Source organism: Garra rufa, unplaced genomic scaffold (genome assembly GCF_049309525.1).
Source record: "Garra rufa unplaced genomic scaffold, GarRuf1.0 hap1_unplaced_001, whole genome shotgun sequence".
Classification (NCBI taxonomy): domain Eukaryota; kingdom Metazoa; phylum Chordata; class Actinopteri; order Cypriniformes; family Cyprinidae; genus Garra; species Garra rufa.
Genome location: NW_027394276.1, coordinates 20303727 through 20318726, shown reverse-complemented (window position 1 = coordinate 20318726; position 15000 = coordinate 20303727). Strand labels below are relative to the sequence as shown.

The following is a 15000-nucleotide window of genomic DNA, read 5'->3' as shown; positions in this document are numbered from 1 at the left end:
CATGCTGCTCTCTTATACAGTTGTACTTCCTGCTTCCTGTCATGTGTCTAGTCACATGACAGGCCAACCATCCATTTATTAAAGACACATACACTTAAAATGTTAAGAGTAATAAAATGGCCTAAAAAACATGTAAAACACTTAAAACTCTATAATACATGTAAATGATTGTAAAAAATAGAGCGGTAAAACACGTCTTTCTAAAAGCCAGCATATTATATAAATAGTGAAGAAAAGGCAAAAGCTTACAGCACCTGGTATTCCCAGGCGGTCTCCCATCCAAGTACTAACCAGGCCCTACGCTGCTTAGCTTCCGAGATCAGACGAGATCGGGCGCTCTCAGCGCGGTATGGCCATAAGCGAGGGCTGCTCCAAAAAGTGGGCTATTTAAAGATCAGCCTCCGTAAAAGCCAGCATATTATATAAATAGTGAAGAAAAGGCAAAAGCTTACAGCACCTGATATTCCCAGGCGGTCTCCCATCCAAGTACTAACCAGGCCCGACGCTGCTTAGCTTCCGAGATCAGACGAGATCGGGCGCTCTCAGCGCGGTATGGCCATAAGTGAGGGCAGCTCCAAAAAGTGGGCTATTTAAAGATCAGCCTCCGTAAAAGCCAGCATATTATATAAATAGTGAAGAAAAGGCAAAAGCTTACAGCACCTGGTATTCCCAGGCGGTCTCCCATAAAAGTGTAACAATCGGCCTTATCAGCCGAGTTACAAGACTAAAATGGGGTCAGATTTAAGTGTGAGAGATGACTAGTGGTTAAAAGAATGAGACATAAAAGAAAATTGGTTTAAATAGATTTGGTGTATTTACAAGGTTCACATAAAAGACTTTAAAACAACACGATAAAACTAGGTAAACTCTGTTAAAAGAATACAGTTCATTTGTCCATACCCTAAAAACAGGTAAACTCTGTTAAAAGAATACAGTTCATTTGTCCATACCCTAAAAACAGTCCAAGAACCCCAGTGTGTTGATAAGTCCAATGTGAGTGTCCACCAGTGTATATACAATCCACAGAAAGTGTAATCCAAAGTTTGCAGGTGGTGAATGGAAAGGTGAGCTCTAAAATTAGCAACTCCTCAATCCAACAGTTTGGTGACTGTCCTTTGTTTGTCATGCTGCTCTCTTATACAGTTGTACTTCCTGCTTCCTGTCATGTGTCTAGTCACATGACAGGCCAACCATCCATTTATTAAAGACACATACACTTAAAATGTTAAGAGTAATAAAATGGCCTAAAAAACATGTAAAACACTTAAAACTCTATAATACATTTAAATGATTGTAATAAATAGAGCGGTAAAACACGTCTTTCTAAAAGCCAGCATATTATATAAATAGTGAAGAAAAGGCAAAAGCTTACAGCACCTGGTATTCCCAGGCGGTCTCCCATCCAAGTACTAACCAGGCCCGACGCTGCTTAGCTTCCGAGATCAGACGAGATCGGGCGCTCTCAGCGCGGTATGGCCATAAGCGAGGACTGCTCCAAAAAGTGGGCTATTTAAAGATCAGCCTCCGTAAAAGCCAGCATATTATATAAATAGTGAAGAAAAGGCAAAAGCTTACAGCACCTGGTATTCCCAGGCGGTCTCTCATCCAAGTACTAACCAGGCCCGACGCTGCTTAGCTTCCGAGATCAGACGAGATCGGGCGCTCTTTTTTTTTTTTTTTTTTATTAAAGAAATTTCATAATACAAATTTTCCAATGTGTGCTTCACATTAGAAGTCTCACGACATAAAATAAATAAACATGAAAAAATACATCACATTATCATCAACAAAGCAAAAGGAACACATTAAACATAAGATGAATTTTCAACCAATAGAAACATCAACAATACAATATAGTTGTCCACACAAAGACGAAAGAAAAGAAAAAAAAAATTTAAAAAAGATAAAATATAATCTACTCATCTCGTATTTTTTGTTTAAAATCATGCCTTTTATACTTAAGATTTAGAAAGCTCTTTCTCTTCCTGGCAATTTGCACATGAAATTCTCTAAAACATTACAAACTGTTGGTGTAAAAACATCATAAAAAGCTTTCAGCATATTTTCACTTTTAAAATACACATATAATTGTTCTACATATACTTCTATTTTCCTTTTAAAAACAGTCCAAACCTCTAACACCATTTTTTCTTTTTTGGCCACAATTCTTCTTTCCCAAATTGCGCTTTTCATTAACATTATACACAGATTTATAAACTTTTTGTGTTGACCCTTCTTTTCCAAACCAAACATCACTACTCTTTTCCATTCCATTGCACTTTCATCCCAACCTTCGCTCACATCTTTAATTAAACATTTACATTTCCTTAGAAAATCCTCCAATTCTTTACAATATAAAAACAAATGTAAAATCCCCTCTTCTTTTTCATGACACACTTTACACATTGGATTTTGTTCCATTCCCACCTTGTTTAAAACAGACTCAGTAAAAACCGCTTTATGCCTTATAAAATATTCCAAACATCCTAACTTTGTTTCAACACACCTCCCCCTCATGTTTCTCCATATACATTCTTCTTTTAGATCCTTGAATTTTTCCACCCAGTACTTATTTACAATCGGCTCTTTAAAAACACCATCTCTAAAAACACAATAAAACATTTTTACAGTACATTCTTTAAAATCATACATTTTTCCCCCCAGTTTCACAAAAATATTTCCCTCTGTTTGCTCTCCTTCCATACTCTCTATTCTTTTAATCCACTCTTTGGGTATTGCATTTTTAATAATTTCATATTTATTTGTTATTTCTTGTTTACTGTATTCTTCTTTTGCTTCCTCCATCGCATCCACAATATATTGTATCGGTAAAAAACCCTCTTTAAATTCATACAAAACATCTCTCACTCTTGTTATCCCCACATCCATCCATTTTTTAAAAAATATTGCTTTCTCTTGTTTTAAAATGTTGTTATTTAAGAACAGAGGTTGATTTAAAATGTTTTCTCTTCCATGCGGATTGTACTCGATTTTCGTTAAAAAATTCCCCCAGGCACTAAAAATTTCTCTATAAAATTCGGGTAATCCTTCCGTCATCCAAATTTTTGTTTTCATCCATAATATTCCGTCCCCCATGTTAAAATCCCCACATTTGTTTAAAAAGTATTTCATTGTTTTTTTCCACTCAGTTTTGTTATCTTGTTGCAGGTATTTCTTAACAATTTTTACTCTCAACGCATTTTTTCGCTGTTCCACATCCATTAAACCTAAGCCCCCCTTCTCTATCGCCCCTAAAATCGTATTATGTGCAATCCTTGCTGGTTTCCCCTCCCATAAAAAGTCAAGAAAACATTTCTTCAACCTCCGTTCTGTCCATAAAGGTATTTCAGAAACATATAAAACATACCAAAGTTTAGAAACCATTAAAACATTCAATATTAAAACCTTCCCCTTCAAGTTTAAAGTTCTCAATTTCCAAAAATGTAATCTTCTCTCTATATCTGTTACTAGTTGCTCCCACATTTCATCTCTTACTTTCCTCTCATTCTTTCCCATTACAACTCCTAAAATCCTCATTTCTTCCACTTCCTTAAAATTAAAACAATCCATTAAAACCATAGCTTTACCAAATCTCATATATACCGTTTTCTCCTCATTTACTTTACTTCCAGACCCACTACAATATTCTTTTACCACCTTCATAACTTCTTTAACACTCTCTTTTCCCTTTACAATTATTGTTGTGTCATCAGCATATTGAAAAACTTTCCCCTCAGCCTTATTTCCCTCAATTTCTATCCCTATTATTCTTTCATTCTGTTTTATAGCCAGTCCCAAGGGTTCAGAAACAAGTGAGTACAATAATGCTGAGAGTGGACAACCCTGTCTTATTGACCTTGTTATTTTAAAACACTCTGTTAAAAACCCATTACATTTTATCTTTGTTAGTGCACCCTTATATAAAATCTCAATCCATTTAATAAAATTTTCCCCGAACCCAAAACTCCTTAAAACCTCAAATAAATACCCGTGCTCAACCCTATCAAAAGCTTTTTCAAAATCCAAACTAATTATATATCCTTCTTCATTTTTTTCTTTCATGTACCATATCGTGTCCCTTATACTCATTGTTATGTCGGCTATATCTCTTCCTTTGACTCCATATGCTTGGTTTGTTTTAATTATACTTGGCATTACTTCCTTTAATCTGTTTGCTAAAACCTTCGCTAAAATCTTAAGATCTGTATTCAACATCGTGATTGGTCTGTAGTTTTTTAGATCTATTTTTTCTCCTTTCCTTTTATATATCAATTTCATTAACCCCATCCTTGTTCTTTCATTAATCTCTTCCTTTTCAAAAATTTCTTTAAAAACCTCATTTAAAATCTTTGTTAAAACTTCTTTAAAACAAACATAAAATTCAGTTCCCAAACCATCTATTCCTGGACTTTTCTTTTTATTCAGTTGATTTATTGCTCTTTCAATCTCGTCTTCCCTGATTTCTTGGTCACATTCTTTTTTATGTTCCTCACTTACTTTTGCTTTTATCTGATTCAACAGTTCCTTTTTTTCCTCCTCTTCCACCCCCCTTGCACTAAACAGATCCTCATAAAAATTCTTTATTTCTTTTAAAATCTTTTCATTCCCTTCTACAATTTCCCCATTCTCCCCTCTTATTTCTTTTATCGTTTCAGCTTTCCCTCTCTTTTTTTCCAGATCAAAAAAGAACTTTGTACATTTTTCTCCCTCCACCACATATTTTGCTTTGCTTCTTAACCTCGCCCCCTCATATTCCTTTTCTTCTATTTCTTTCAGTTTCCCCTCCATTTCCTTTATCTTTTGTATGTCTTGAAATTCTTTATTCAGTTCCATTTCCAAACTTTCCTTTATTCCTCTTTCTTTGGATCTTTTGCATTTCTGAATAACACTACAATACCTGATTGAGAATTTTTTGATTAAAAACTTTACACTCTCCCACCATATTCTCTTATCCTCTTCATACATTCCATTTTCCTTTTCTTTTTCTATAATTTCTTTCACTTTTAAAACATAATCTTCATTCTTTAAAATCTGTGTATTTAAAATCCATACTCCCGGACCTCTTTGCATTTGACTCCAGTCCAACTTAAAAGATAAAATCTTATGATCGCTAAAACTTGTTTCTTTGTACTTAATATTTTCTATAAAATTCTCCACATTTCTTGTACATAAAACATAGTCAATTCTAGTTTGGCATACAAACTGCCCTACTATTTGTCTTCTCGAAAATTCTTTTTTCTTTTCATTTCTTTCTCTCCACACATCTATCATATTATTTTCATCCATTAATGCTTTTAATTCTTTTCTTCCTGTATCTGTTTTAAAAACCATTCCTTCAGCCATATCCTGTTTACTAAAAACTGTGTTAAAATCCCCCATCATAATTATTTCTTTATACTTCTTTACAATGTTTCTTAAAACATTAAAAAACTCTTTCTTTTCCTTATCTTCCACTGGTGCATGTACATTTACTAAAATCAAATCTCTTCCTTCATATTTTGTCTCAACTACCAAACATTTCCCCATCTTGTCCTTATACACACTTTTACTCACTTTAAAAACATCGTCCTTCATTAAAAAAGCCACACCTCTCCCAGCCCGCCCATCTCCATTATTATATAAAATACCTCCATCCCATCTCTTTTTATAATCATTCATCACATTTTCTCTCCAGTTTGTTTCTTGTAATGCAACAATGTCTTCCCTTTTACATTTTTCTTTTACTTTTTCAAACTTCCTCATGTCCATCAGACCCCTTGCATTAAAAGCAACACAACTTAAAACCATTAAAAGTAAATAAAAAAAATACATAAAAATCATTATTCATCATTTTCTCCCTCCAGGACCCTTAGCACATCAAATCTGTTAGTCTCTGTCATAATCTTTTTTCTTGCACTTTCCAAATTTGGTTTTACCTTCAGTGCTCTCCTTCTTATTTGTCCTTTCCCTCCTCTGTCTTTGTCCATTTTGTCCATCTTTATTCCCTCTTCATTGTCCGTTTCTTTAACTTGATCCAACCTTCCTTGCCCATCTCTCTCCACATCACCCAGAAAAGTATTAAAACTGTCCGACATCTCCATCTCTGTCCATTGAGTGTCCTGCTCCACTGTTTGTTCGTTATTATTAATGTTGTCTTCTCTTCTTTCTCCTTCCTCTCTGCAGCTCGGTCCTCCTTCCGTTTCTTTTTGTTGTAGTCCTTCCTCCTCGTTGTTTCCTTCATGCACCTGTCTGCCCACCTGTTCTTCCCTTCCTCCTTCCTCTCCCTCCATCCAACAGTCACATTTATTTAAAACTTCCTGACACCCCGGGCACCTGACAGCATTGCAATCTCGTGCAAAATGTCCCCTCTCCTCACATTTGTAGCACACAAAATTTGGGCATTCTATTAGCGGGTGATCCGGGCTCATGCACAGCCTACAGGTCTTCACCTGATGGCTGTGCATCACCCGGAAGTACTGCGGCCCTTCGGCTGTTTCTAGCCGTGTGCTATATGGCAACGATGCCACTTGCTTGGGGAACCTCACCTTAAGGAACCTTGTTCCATCTTCAATGTCGGTGCCCGGGTAGCGTCTTCTTTTAATTTTGGTAATGGGATCAACTCCCCATCCCTCCAATTTTCCTAAAATTTCTTTGTCATCCAGGTAGACAGGCAGGTGCATGAAGGAAACAACATAATCCCTGTTTTGTAGATTTTTTACTTCACAGTCCACTCCTTTTATTCTTAGTCCATCAATTAGTTTTTCACACGTTTCTTCTTTTTCCATTGTCAGTTCGTATTCTTTCCCTTGTCTTGGTCTTAGTGCTAAAATTTTGCCATGTCCACATTGTTCCGTTACAGCTTTAATAATGTCCTCCGCTCTCACCCCAATCACATTCTCCACATTCACAATCACTGTAGCTTCCTTTAAATATTGTCGCTCAACAAACTTTTCTCTTACTTCCTGTTTTTTTCCATTTGTAGCTCGTGGTCGTTTATCCAGTCCAATGTCGTTTGCCGTGCGTGTTCCTCCTGCCAGTCCAGTCTCGTTTGCCGTGCATGTTCCTCCAGCCAGTCCAGTGTCCATTGCCGTGCGAGTTCCTCCTGCCAGTCCAGTGTCGTTTGCCATCCGTCTCTCTCCAGCCAGTTCTGTTTCGTAATCCATTAATCCGTCCGTTTTTTTTAAAGAAAAATAAGTTAAGAAAAAAAAGGTTTAACCACCCTCCAGCCAGCAAAAATGCTGCTGTTAGGTGGTTTTATAACTGAAAAAAACACAAAAAAACTAACTTAAAGTAAAACCACTCACAAAACAAACAAAAAAAATCAAACACAAAATGGAGGAGAGCCTTCCTCTCCCAACTGCTGCCAACCACTTCCTGTTGCTCTCTAGCGCTCTCAGGTGGCGGTACGGCCATAAGCGAGGGCTGCTCCAAAAAGTGGGCTATTTAAAGATCAGCCTCCGTAAAAGCCAGCATATTATATAAATAGTGAAGAAAAGGCAAAAGCTTACAGCACCTGGTATTCCCAGGCGGTCTCCCATAAAAGTGTAACAATCGGCCTTATCAGCCGAGTTACAAGACTAAAATGGGGTCAGATTTAACTGTGAGAGATGACTAGTGGTTAAAAGAATGAGACATAAAAGAAAATTGGTTTAAATAGATTTGGTGTATTTACAAGGTTCACATAAAAGACTTTAAAACAACACGATAAAACTAGGTAAACTCTGTTAAAAGAATACAGTTCATTTGTCCATACCCTAAAAACAGGTAAACTCTGTTAAAAGAATACAGTTCATTTGTCCATACCCTAAAAACAGTCCAAGAACCCCAGTGTGTTGATAAGTCCAATGTGAGTGTCCACCAGTGTATATACAATCCACAGAAAGTGTAATCCAAAGTTTGCAGGTGGTGAATGGAAAGGTGAGCTCTAAAATTAGCAACTCCTCAATCCAACAGTTTGGTGACTGTCCTTTGTTTGTCATGCTGCTCTCTTATACAGTTGTACTTCCTGCTTCCTGTCATGTGTCTAGTCACATGACAGGCCAACCATCCATTTATTAAAGACACATACACTTAAAATGTTAAGAGTAATAAAATGGCCTAAAAAACATGTAAAACACTTAAAACTCTATAATACATGTAAATGATTGTAATAAATAGAGCGGTAAAACACGTCTTTCTAAAAGCCAGCATATTATATAAATAGTGAAGAAAAGGCAAAAGCTTACAGCACCTGGTATTCCCAGGCGGTCTCCAATCCAAGTACTAACCAGGCCCGACGCTGCTTAGCTTCCGAGATCAAACGAGATCGGGCGCTCTCAGCGCGGTATGGCCATAAGCGAGGGCTGCTCCAAAAAGTGGGCTATTTAAAGATCAGCCTCCGTAAAAGCCAGCATATTATATAAATAGTGAAGAAAAGGCAAAAGCTTACAGCACCTGGTATTCCCAGGCGGTCTCTCATCCAAGTACTAACCAGGCCCGACGCTGCTTAGCTTCCGAGATCAGACGAGATCGGGCGCTCTCAGCGCGGTATGGCCATAAGCGAGGGCTGCTCCAAAAAGTGGGCTATTTAAAGATCAGCCTCCATAAAAGCCAGCATATTATATAAATAGTGAAGAAAAGGCAAAAGCTTACAGCACCTGGTATTCCCAGGCGGTCTCCCATAAAAGTGTAACAATCGGCCTTATCAGCCGAGTTACAAGACTAAAATGGGGTCAGATTTAACTGTGAGAGATGACTAGTGGTTAAAAGAATGAGACATAAAAGAAAATTGGTTTAAATAGATTTGGTGTATTTACAAGGTTCACATAAAAGACTTTAAAACAACACGATAAAACTAGGTAAACTCTGTTAAAAGAATACAGTTCATTTGTCCATACCCTAAAAACAGGTAAACTCTGTTAAAAGAATACAGTTCATTTGTCCATACCCTAAAAACAGTCCAAGAACCCCAGTGTGTTGATAAGTCCAATGTGAGTGTCCACCAGTGTATATACAATCCACAGAAAGTGTAATCCAAAGTTTGCAGGTGGTGAATGGAAAGGTGAGCTCTAAAATTAGCAACTCCCCAATCCAACAGTTTGGTAACTGTCCTTTGTTTGTCATGCTGCTCTCTTATACAGTTGTACTTCCTGCTTCCTGTCATGTGTCTAGTCACATGACAGGCCAACCATCCATTTATTAAAGACACATACACTTAAAATGTTAAGAGTAATAAAATGGCCTAAAAAACATGTAAAACACTTAAAACTCTATAATACATGTAAATGATTGTAATAAATAGAGCGGTAAAACACGTCTTTCTAAAAGCCAGCATATTATATAAATAGTGAAGAAAAGGCAAAAGCTTACAGCACCTGGTATTCCCAGGCGGTCTCCCATCCAAGTACTAACCAGGCCCGACGCTGCTTAGCTTCCGAGATCAGACGAGATCGGGCGCTCTTTTTTTTTTTTTTTTTTTTAATTTATTTATTTATTTAAAACATGTTAATACATTTTAAAAACAGTCTGAATCACATTCTGGCAACAATACATTAAATCGAAACCATGTCATTTCAATAAATGGGTTATCATTTACAAAAATTTTGACAAAAACATCTTTCTCTTCATTCATATTACAGTAATCAAACAAAACATTTAAAATAAAACACATCTTCACCTTAAAAAGTTTGCACACAGGTATTTTTGTTTTCTTTTGTTTGACAAAATTTCTTCTGCTCCAAATTACAAATCTAGCAATGGTTAATATCAAATTTAAAAAACACACATTCTTAAAATTACCTTTAGAACCAAATAAAAACATTGTTTCCCATTCTTCATCAATACGTCTTTGTTCTACTCCCAATTTACTTGTCATTTCTTTTAATTTTTTTATAAAACATTTTAACCCTGTGCATTTAAAAAAAATATGTATCAATCCTTCATCTTCCCTATTACATACCTTGCATATTGCATCACTTGCCATTCCAAATTTACACAGTCTCATTTCACTTAATAAACAATTATGTCTTAAAATATAATCAAAGTTTTCTAAAATTGGACTTTTCCACCAAGCTCTTAGATTTTTCCATATTTTCTTAGTTTCCATACTTGGGTACAATCTTTGCCAATATCCTTCTGCTTTTGGTGTGATAAAAACATCTTCACATAAACAAGAATAAAACATCTTTAAAATACCATCTTTAAAAGCATGCTGTTTGTCATTACTTTTAAAATCAATTCTCATTCCATCATTACCTTTTGTTTCTTCTGTACCTTCTATAATATTTATCCATTCTTCCGGTATTACTTCTTTCATTTGTTTGTATTGTTTTTCTAAGACTGTTTTAGTTTCATTGTCATAATTTTCTACAATTGTGTCTCTTATTACTTGCACCGGTACAAAACCAGGTATCACTTCATACAAGATATCTTTTATTTGCTTTATCCCCGCATAAAACCATTTTTTATAAAAAATGGTATCATTTCCCTTTTTAATTTGATTATTTAAAAACAATGGTTGTCTTAAAATCTCTTCCCTGGTAAAAGACGTACAAACAACATGCTTTCTAAAATCACCCCATGCTTTTACAACCTCTTTATAAAACTCTGGTATTCCGTTCATCATGTTTTCTTTTAGCTTCATCCATAAAACATCATCTCCCATTTTTCCACATTTATTTAAAAAATAGTTCATTACACCCTTCCACGCATATTTCCCATGTTTCCAGTATTTATTAACAGTTTTTATTCTTATACTTTTCATTCTTATTAATGGATCTATTAGTCCCAACCCTCCTTCCTCCACCTTTCCAATTAGAGTGTCATAAGCAATTTTCGATGGTTTCCCCTCCCATAAAAAGTTTAAAACAATAGATTTGATTTTTTTATACACCCATATAGGCAAACTCACAGAACCCAATACATACCACATTTTTGATAAAAACAAAGAATTAATAACTAAAACCTTCCCTTTTAAAAATAATCCTCTTAATTTCCAGAAATTTAATCTCTTCTCCATTCCTTTTAAAACCTCCTCCCATACCACTTCTCTTATTTCATTTTCATTTTCTCCAACCCTTATACCTAAAATTTTCATACTCTTCTTTTCTTCCTTAAATTGCATTTTATTCAGCAGATCATTCGGTAATCCAATTTTCATGTATGTAGTTTTTTCTTTATTAACTTTTGCCCCTGTTCCTTTACAATATCTTTCTAAAACTTCCATTGCTTTATCCATACTTTTAATATCTTTTACAAACAATGTCGTGTCATCTGCATATTGAAATATTTTTTGTTCTGATTCTTCTCCTTTTATGCGTATTCCTTTTATGTTCTTTTCCTGGTCTACTGCCAGTCCTAAAGCTTCAGATACTAAAGTGTATAATAATGCTGACATAGGACAACCTTGTCTGATTGATCTCGTTATTTTAAAATCTTTAGTTAAAAAACCATTCACTTTTACACAACTACTTATATCTGTATATAAACATTTTATCCATTTTAAAAAATTCTCCCCAAAACCAAATCTCTCCATCACATGTATCAAGTATTTGTGTTCAACTCTATCAAAAGCCTTTTCTAAATCCACACTTATTATATATCCTGTTTCTTTCTCCTCCTTCATGTACCATATCATATCTCTTATATTGTTAATGACATCAGTAATATCTCTTTTTAGAACAGCATATGCTTGATTTGTAGTAATTATATTTGGTACTACTATTTTCAATCGATTGGCTAAAATTTTGGCTAATATTTTATAATCTGTATTCAACATGCTTAGTGGTCTGTAGTTTTTCAGGTCTCTCTTATCACCTTTTTTCTTGTAAATTATTTTCACCATACCTTTCTTCATACTATTCGTTAAATTCCCTTTTTTAAAATTATCTATAAATATTTCATTTAAAATTGGACATAACACATCTTTAAAAACCTTATAAAATTCAGCTGTTAATCCATCTATTCCTGGACTTTTACCATTTTTCAGTTGATCAATTGCAATTCCTATTTCTAATTCCGTAATCTCACTCTCACACATTTCTTTGTCTCCCTCATTAACTTTAACCTGTATTTTACTTAATACAAATTCCTCATCTTCTAAAACTATCTCATTTTTGGTAAATAAATGCTTATAGAATTCTCTGACTTCTTCCAAAATTCCTGTTTTATCTTCTACAATCCTTGCATCTTCTGTTTTAATACTTTTTATTATATCTGCTCTCTGTCTTGTTTTTTCTAATTCATAAAAATATTTTGTACTTCTTTCTCCTTCTACAATGTCTTTCGCCCTACTTCTTATTATTGCTCCTTTACACTTCTCTTCTTCTATTTTCTTTAATTCTTCCTGTAATTCTATTATCTTATCAATATTTTCATCATGCTCATTTACTTTCCTCATTTCTTCATCCCACTCTTTTTTGATCTTATTTTCTTTCATCTTTTTGACTTTTTGCCATTTTTTTGAATATTCCATTGAGAATTTTTTTATTCTTTTTTTTAGAATGTCCCACCAAAACCCTTTTTCCATTTCATACATTTCCTCATTTACACTATTAATTATTATACTTTCTATTTCCATTCTGTATATTTCATTTTTTAGAAGTTCTGCATTTAATATCCACACCCCTGGTCCTTTATCAGCCTCATTAAAATTCATCAATATCCATAAAAAATCATGATCACTCTCACTATAATTTTTGTAAGACGCCTTAGTGACATAATATGCTTCCTTTTTATTACATAAAAATAAGTCTATTCTACTTTGCTTTAGAACTCTGTCAACAATTTGTCTTCTTGAATATTCTCTTTTCATACCATTCCTCTCTCTCCACACATCCACCATATTATATTTCTCCATTATGTTATGTAGTTCATTCCTCCCTCTATCTCTTCTAAATCCCATTGAATCATCTACATCAATTCTCTGTATTACAGTGTTAAAATCACCTAACACCATAATGTTGTCATGTTTTTCTATTAACTCATTCATATCCCTGTAAAAATTAAATTTATCTCTTTCATCATTTGGTGCATGTATATTACACACTTTCATTTCTTTTCCATTACACACAAATTTAACAATTATTATTCTTCCCTTTGTGTCTTTATAATCTATATTTACTTCTTCAAATACTCCTTTTCTTATTAAAATAGCTACCCCTCTCTTCCTTTCCATATCACAGTTACTATATATTTCTCCGTTCCATAATTTTCTAATTTCATCACTTATTTTATCTTCCCATTTCGTTTCTTATAAACATAGCACATCACATTTTTTGGTCAGACACATTAATCTTTCAAACTTTTGACATTTGGATAATCCTCTAGCATTCAGCGATACAATTGATATAGAGCTCATTAAAGAAAAGATTGGAAAAACCAAAACCCACCATTCAATCCGTTTCATTGTCTTTCAAAAAAGTATTTTTTACTTCACCCATTTCAGCTTTCCTCCTCTCCAGTCTTTCCTTTTGCTCTTCTCTTCTTATCTTCTGCCTTTTAAGAACCTGTTGAATGTCTAAGCCATCTTTTCTTGTTTTTACACATCTATTCAGTCTTTCTTTTCCTTTGTTTTCCATTCCACGAATTTCCCCCCCATTGTCTGCTCCTCTTACCTCAGTCAGTGTCTTTATTCCCTTATCCTCAGCTTTTTCTTTTTCTTGTCCTTTTTCGTAGTCCAGTTCATTAGTGTCCACATTGTCCTGTTCCTTAGAAAATCCTTCTTTAATCAAATTTATATCCTCTTTGTTCGCTCCTCCTCCCATCTCCATTCCTTGTTCTTCATCTTCCTTCTTTTCTTTATTCTCATCTATGTTGTTGTTCTCCTCTTCCTCGTCATCTTGTTTCTCGTCCTCTCCTTGCGTCTGCCTTTGTGAGTCATTTAACCTCTCAATTGTTGTAACTCCCATTACCTCTTGTATTTCCATTCCTGGATCTTCATTTTCCTCGTCTTCTATCTCGCATCTGCATCTTAACATTGTCTTTTGGCAGCCTTGGCACCGCGGGACTTTACAGTCTCGCGCATAATGCCCCTGCTCAAGACAATTTCTGCATGTGAATTGTGGGCAGTCCTTTTTTTCATGCTCCGGACTTACACAGATCCTGCATGTCTTCACTTGATTATCGTGAATCACTCTGAAGTACTGCACTCCTTCTTCAGTCCTGAAGCTTGTGTTGTATGGTAAAGACGTCACCTCTTGTGGAAACTTTACCCTCAAAAATCGTGTTCCGTCTGCCACCGTTGTCCCGGGATGATATCTTCTTCTTAGTGGTAGAATGGGAGTTACACCCCAATTGATTAGTTTTTGACTGATTTCCTCATCTTCTATATAGCTGGGCAGACTCAAGAAAGACACCATTCTTTCTGTTGCACACAATTTCCTTATCTCACATTCTTGTCCGTTTATCATTATTCCATTCAACAGCAAATCACAGTCCATCTCACTTTCCATAGTCATTTCAAAATCATAATTATTTTTTCTTCTCAGTCCGATCAATTTTCCCATTCCAACTTTCTCTTCAACTGCTTTAATTATCATAATTATTGTTATATTTTCTATATCTTTAACAGTCATTGTTAATGTTGCTTCTTTCTTGTATTCCCTCTGATACCTTGTTTGTTTGCTTAATTTCTGTATCATTTGTTGTCGTTGAGATAAAACATTTCTTTTTTCTCCAACTTCTTTCTCAATTCCAATACCTTCAGTTGATTGTAGATCTCCTTTCCGTTCTTGTCCAGTTGTTTTTCTTTCTTGTTTCCTCCTTGAAACCACCGTCGCCCACGTTTCATTATTGTTTTCTCCATGTCTTTCATTTATATTCCTTTCAGTTATGTCTGCAACAAATCCTGGTTCCGCATTTCCCATCTCATGTTGTTTTACCAGTCCGTGTTCTTTGTCCATTAAATCCATATTTTGGTTGTCTCAAACCCCAAACAGAAAGACCTGTTTGGGGTTAAAAAAAACCTTCCTCAAAAAAAAACTTTTTCTAACTAAAAAACAAACAAAATAAATGTGAAAAAACACCCAGAAAAATGGTGAGCCT

The 15000-nt window shown here is 34.9% G+C and overlaps 5 non-coding genes across 5 annotated transcripts; all 5 read right to left on the bottom strand.

Annotated features, from left to right (window-relative positions):
- Positions 1-242: 242 nt before the first annotated feature.
- LOC141304137 (5S ribosomal RNA) lies at positions 243-361 on the bottom strand. The gene has a single exon (XR_012344102.1). It is a non-coding gene; the product is annotated as a 5S ribosomal RNA (ribosomal RNA).
- An 84-nt stretch (positions 362-445) lies between these two features.
- Positions 446-564, bottom strand: LOC141303212 (5S ribosomal RNA). Its single transcript, XR_012343196.1, has one exon. It is a non-coding gene; the product is annotated as a 5S ribosomal RNA (ribosomal RNA).
- Positions 565-1365: 801 nt separating this feature from the next.
- On the bottom strand, positions 1366-1484 carry LOC141304003 (5S ribosomal RNA). The gene has a single exon (XR_012343969.1). It is a non-coding gene; the product is annotated as a 5S ribosomal RNA (ribosomal RNA).
- Positions 1485-8197: 6713 nt separating this feature from the next.
- Positions 8198-8316, bottom strand: LOC141303507 (5S ribosomal RNA). Its single transcript, XR_012343487.1, has one exon. It is a non-coding gene; the product is annotated as a 5S ribosomal RNA (ribosomal RNA).
- An 84-nt stretch (positions 8317-8400) lies between these two features.
- On the bottom strand, positions 8401-8519 carry LOC141303330 (5S ribosomal RNA). The gene has a single exon (XR_012343311.1). It is a non-coding gene; the product is annotated as a 5S ribosomal RNA (ribosomal RNA).
- Positions 8520-15000: the final 6481 nt, after the last annotated feature.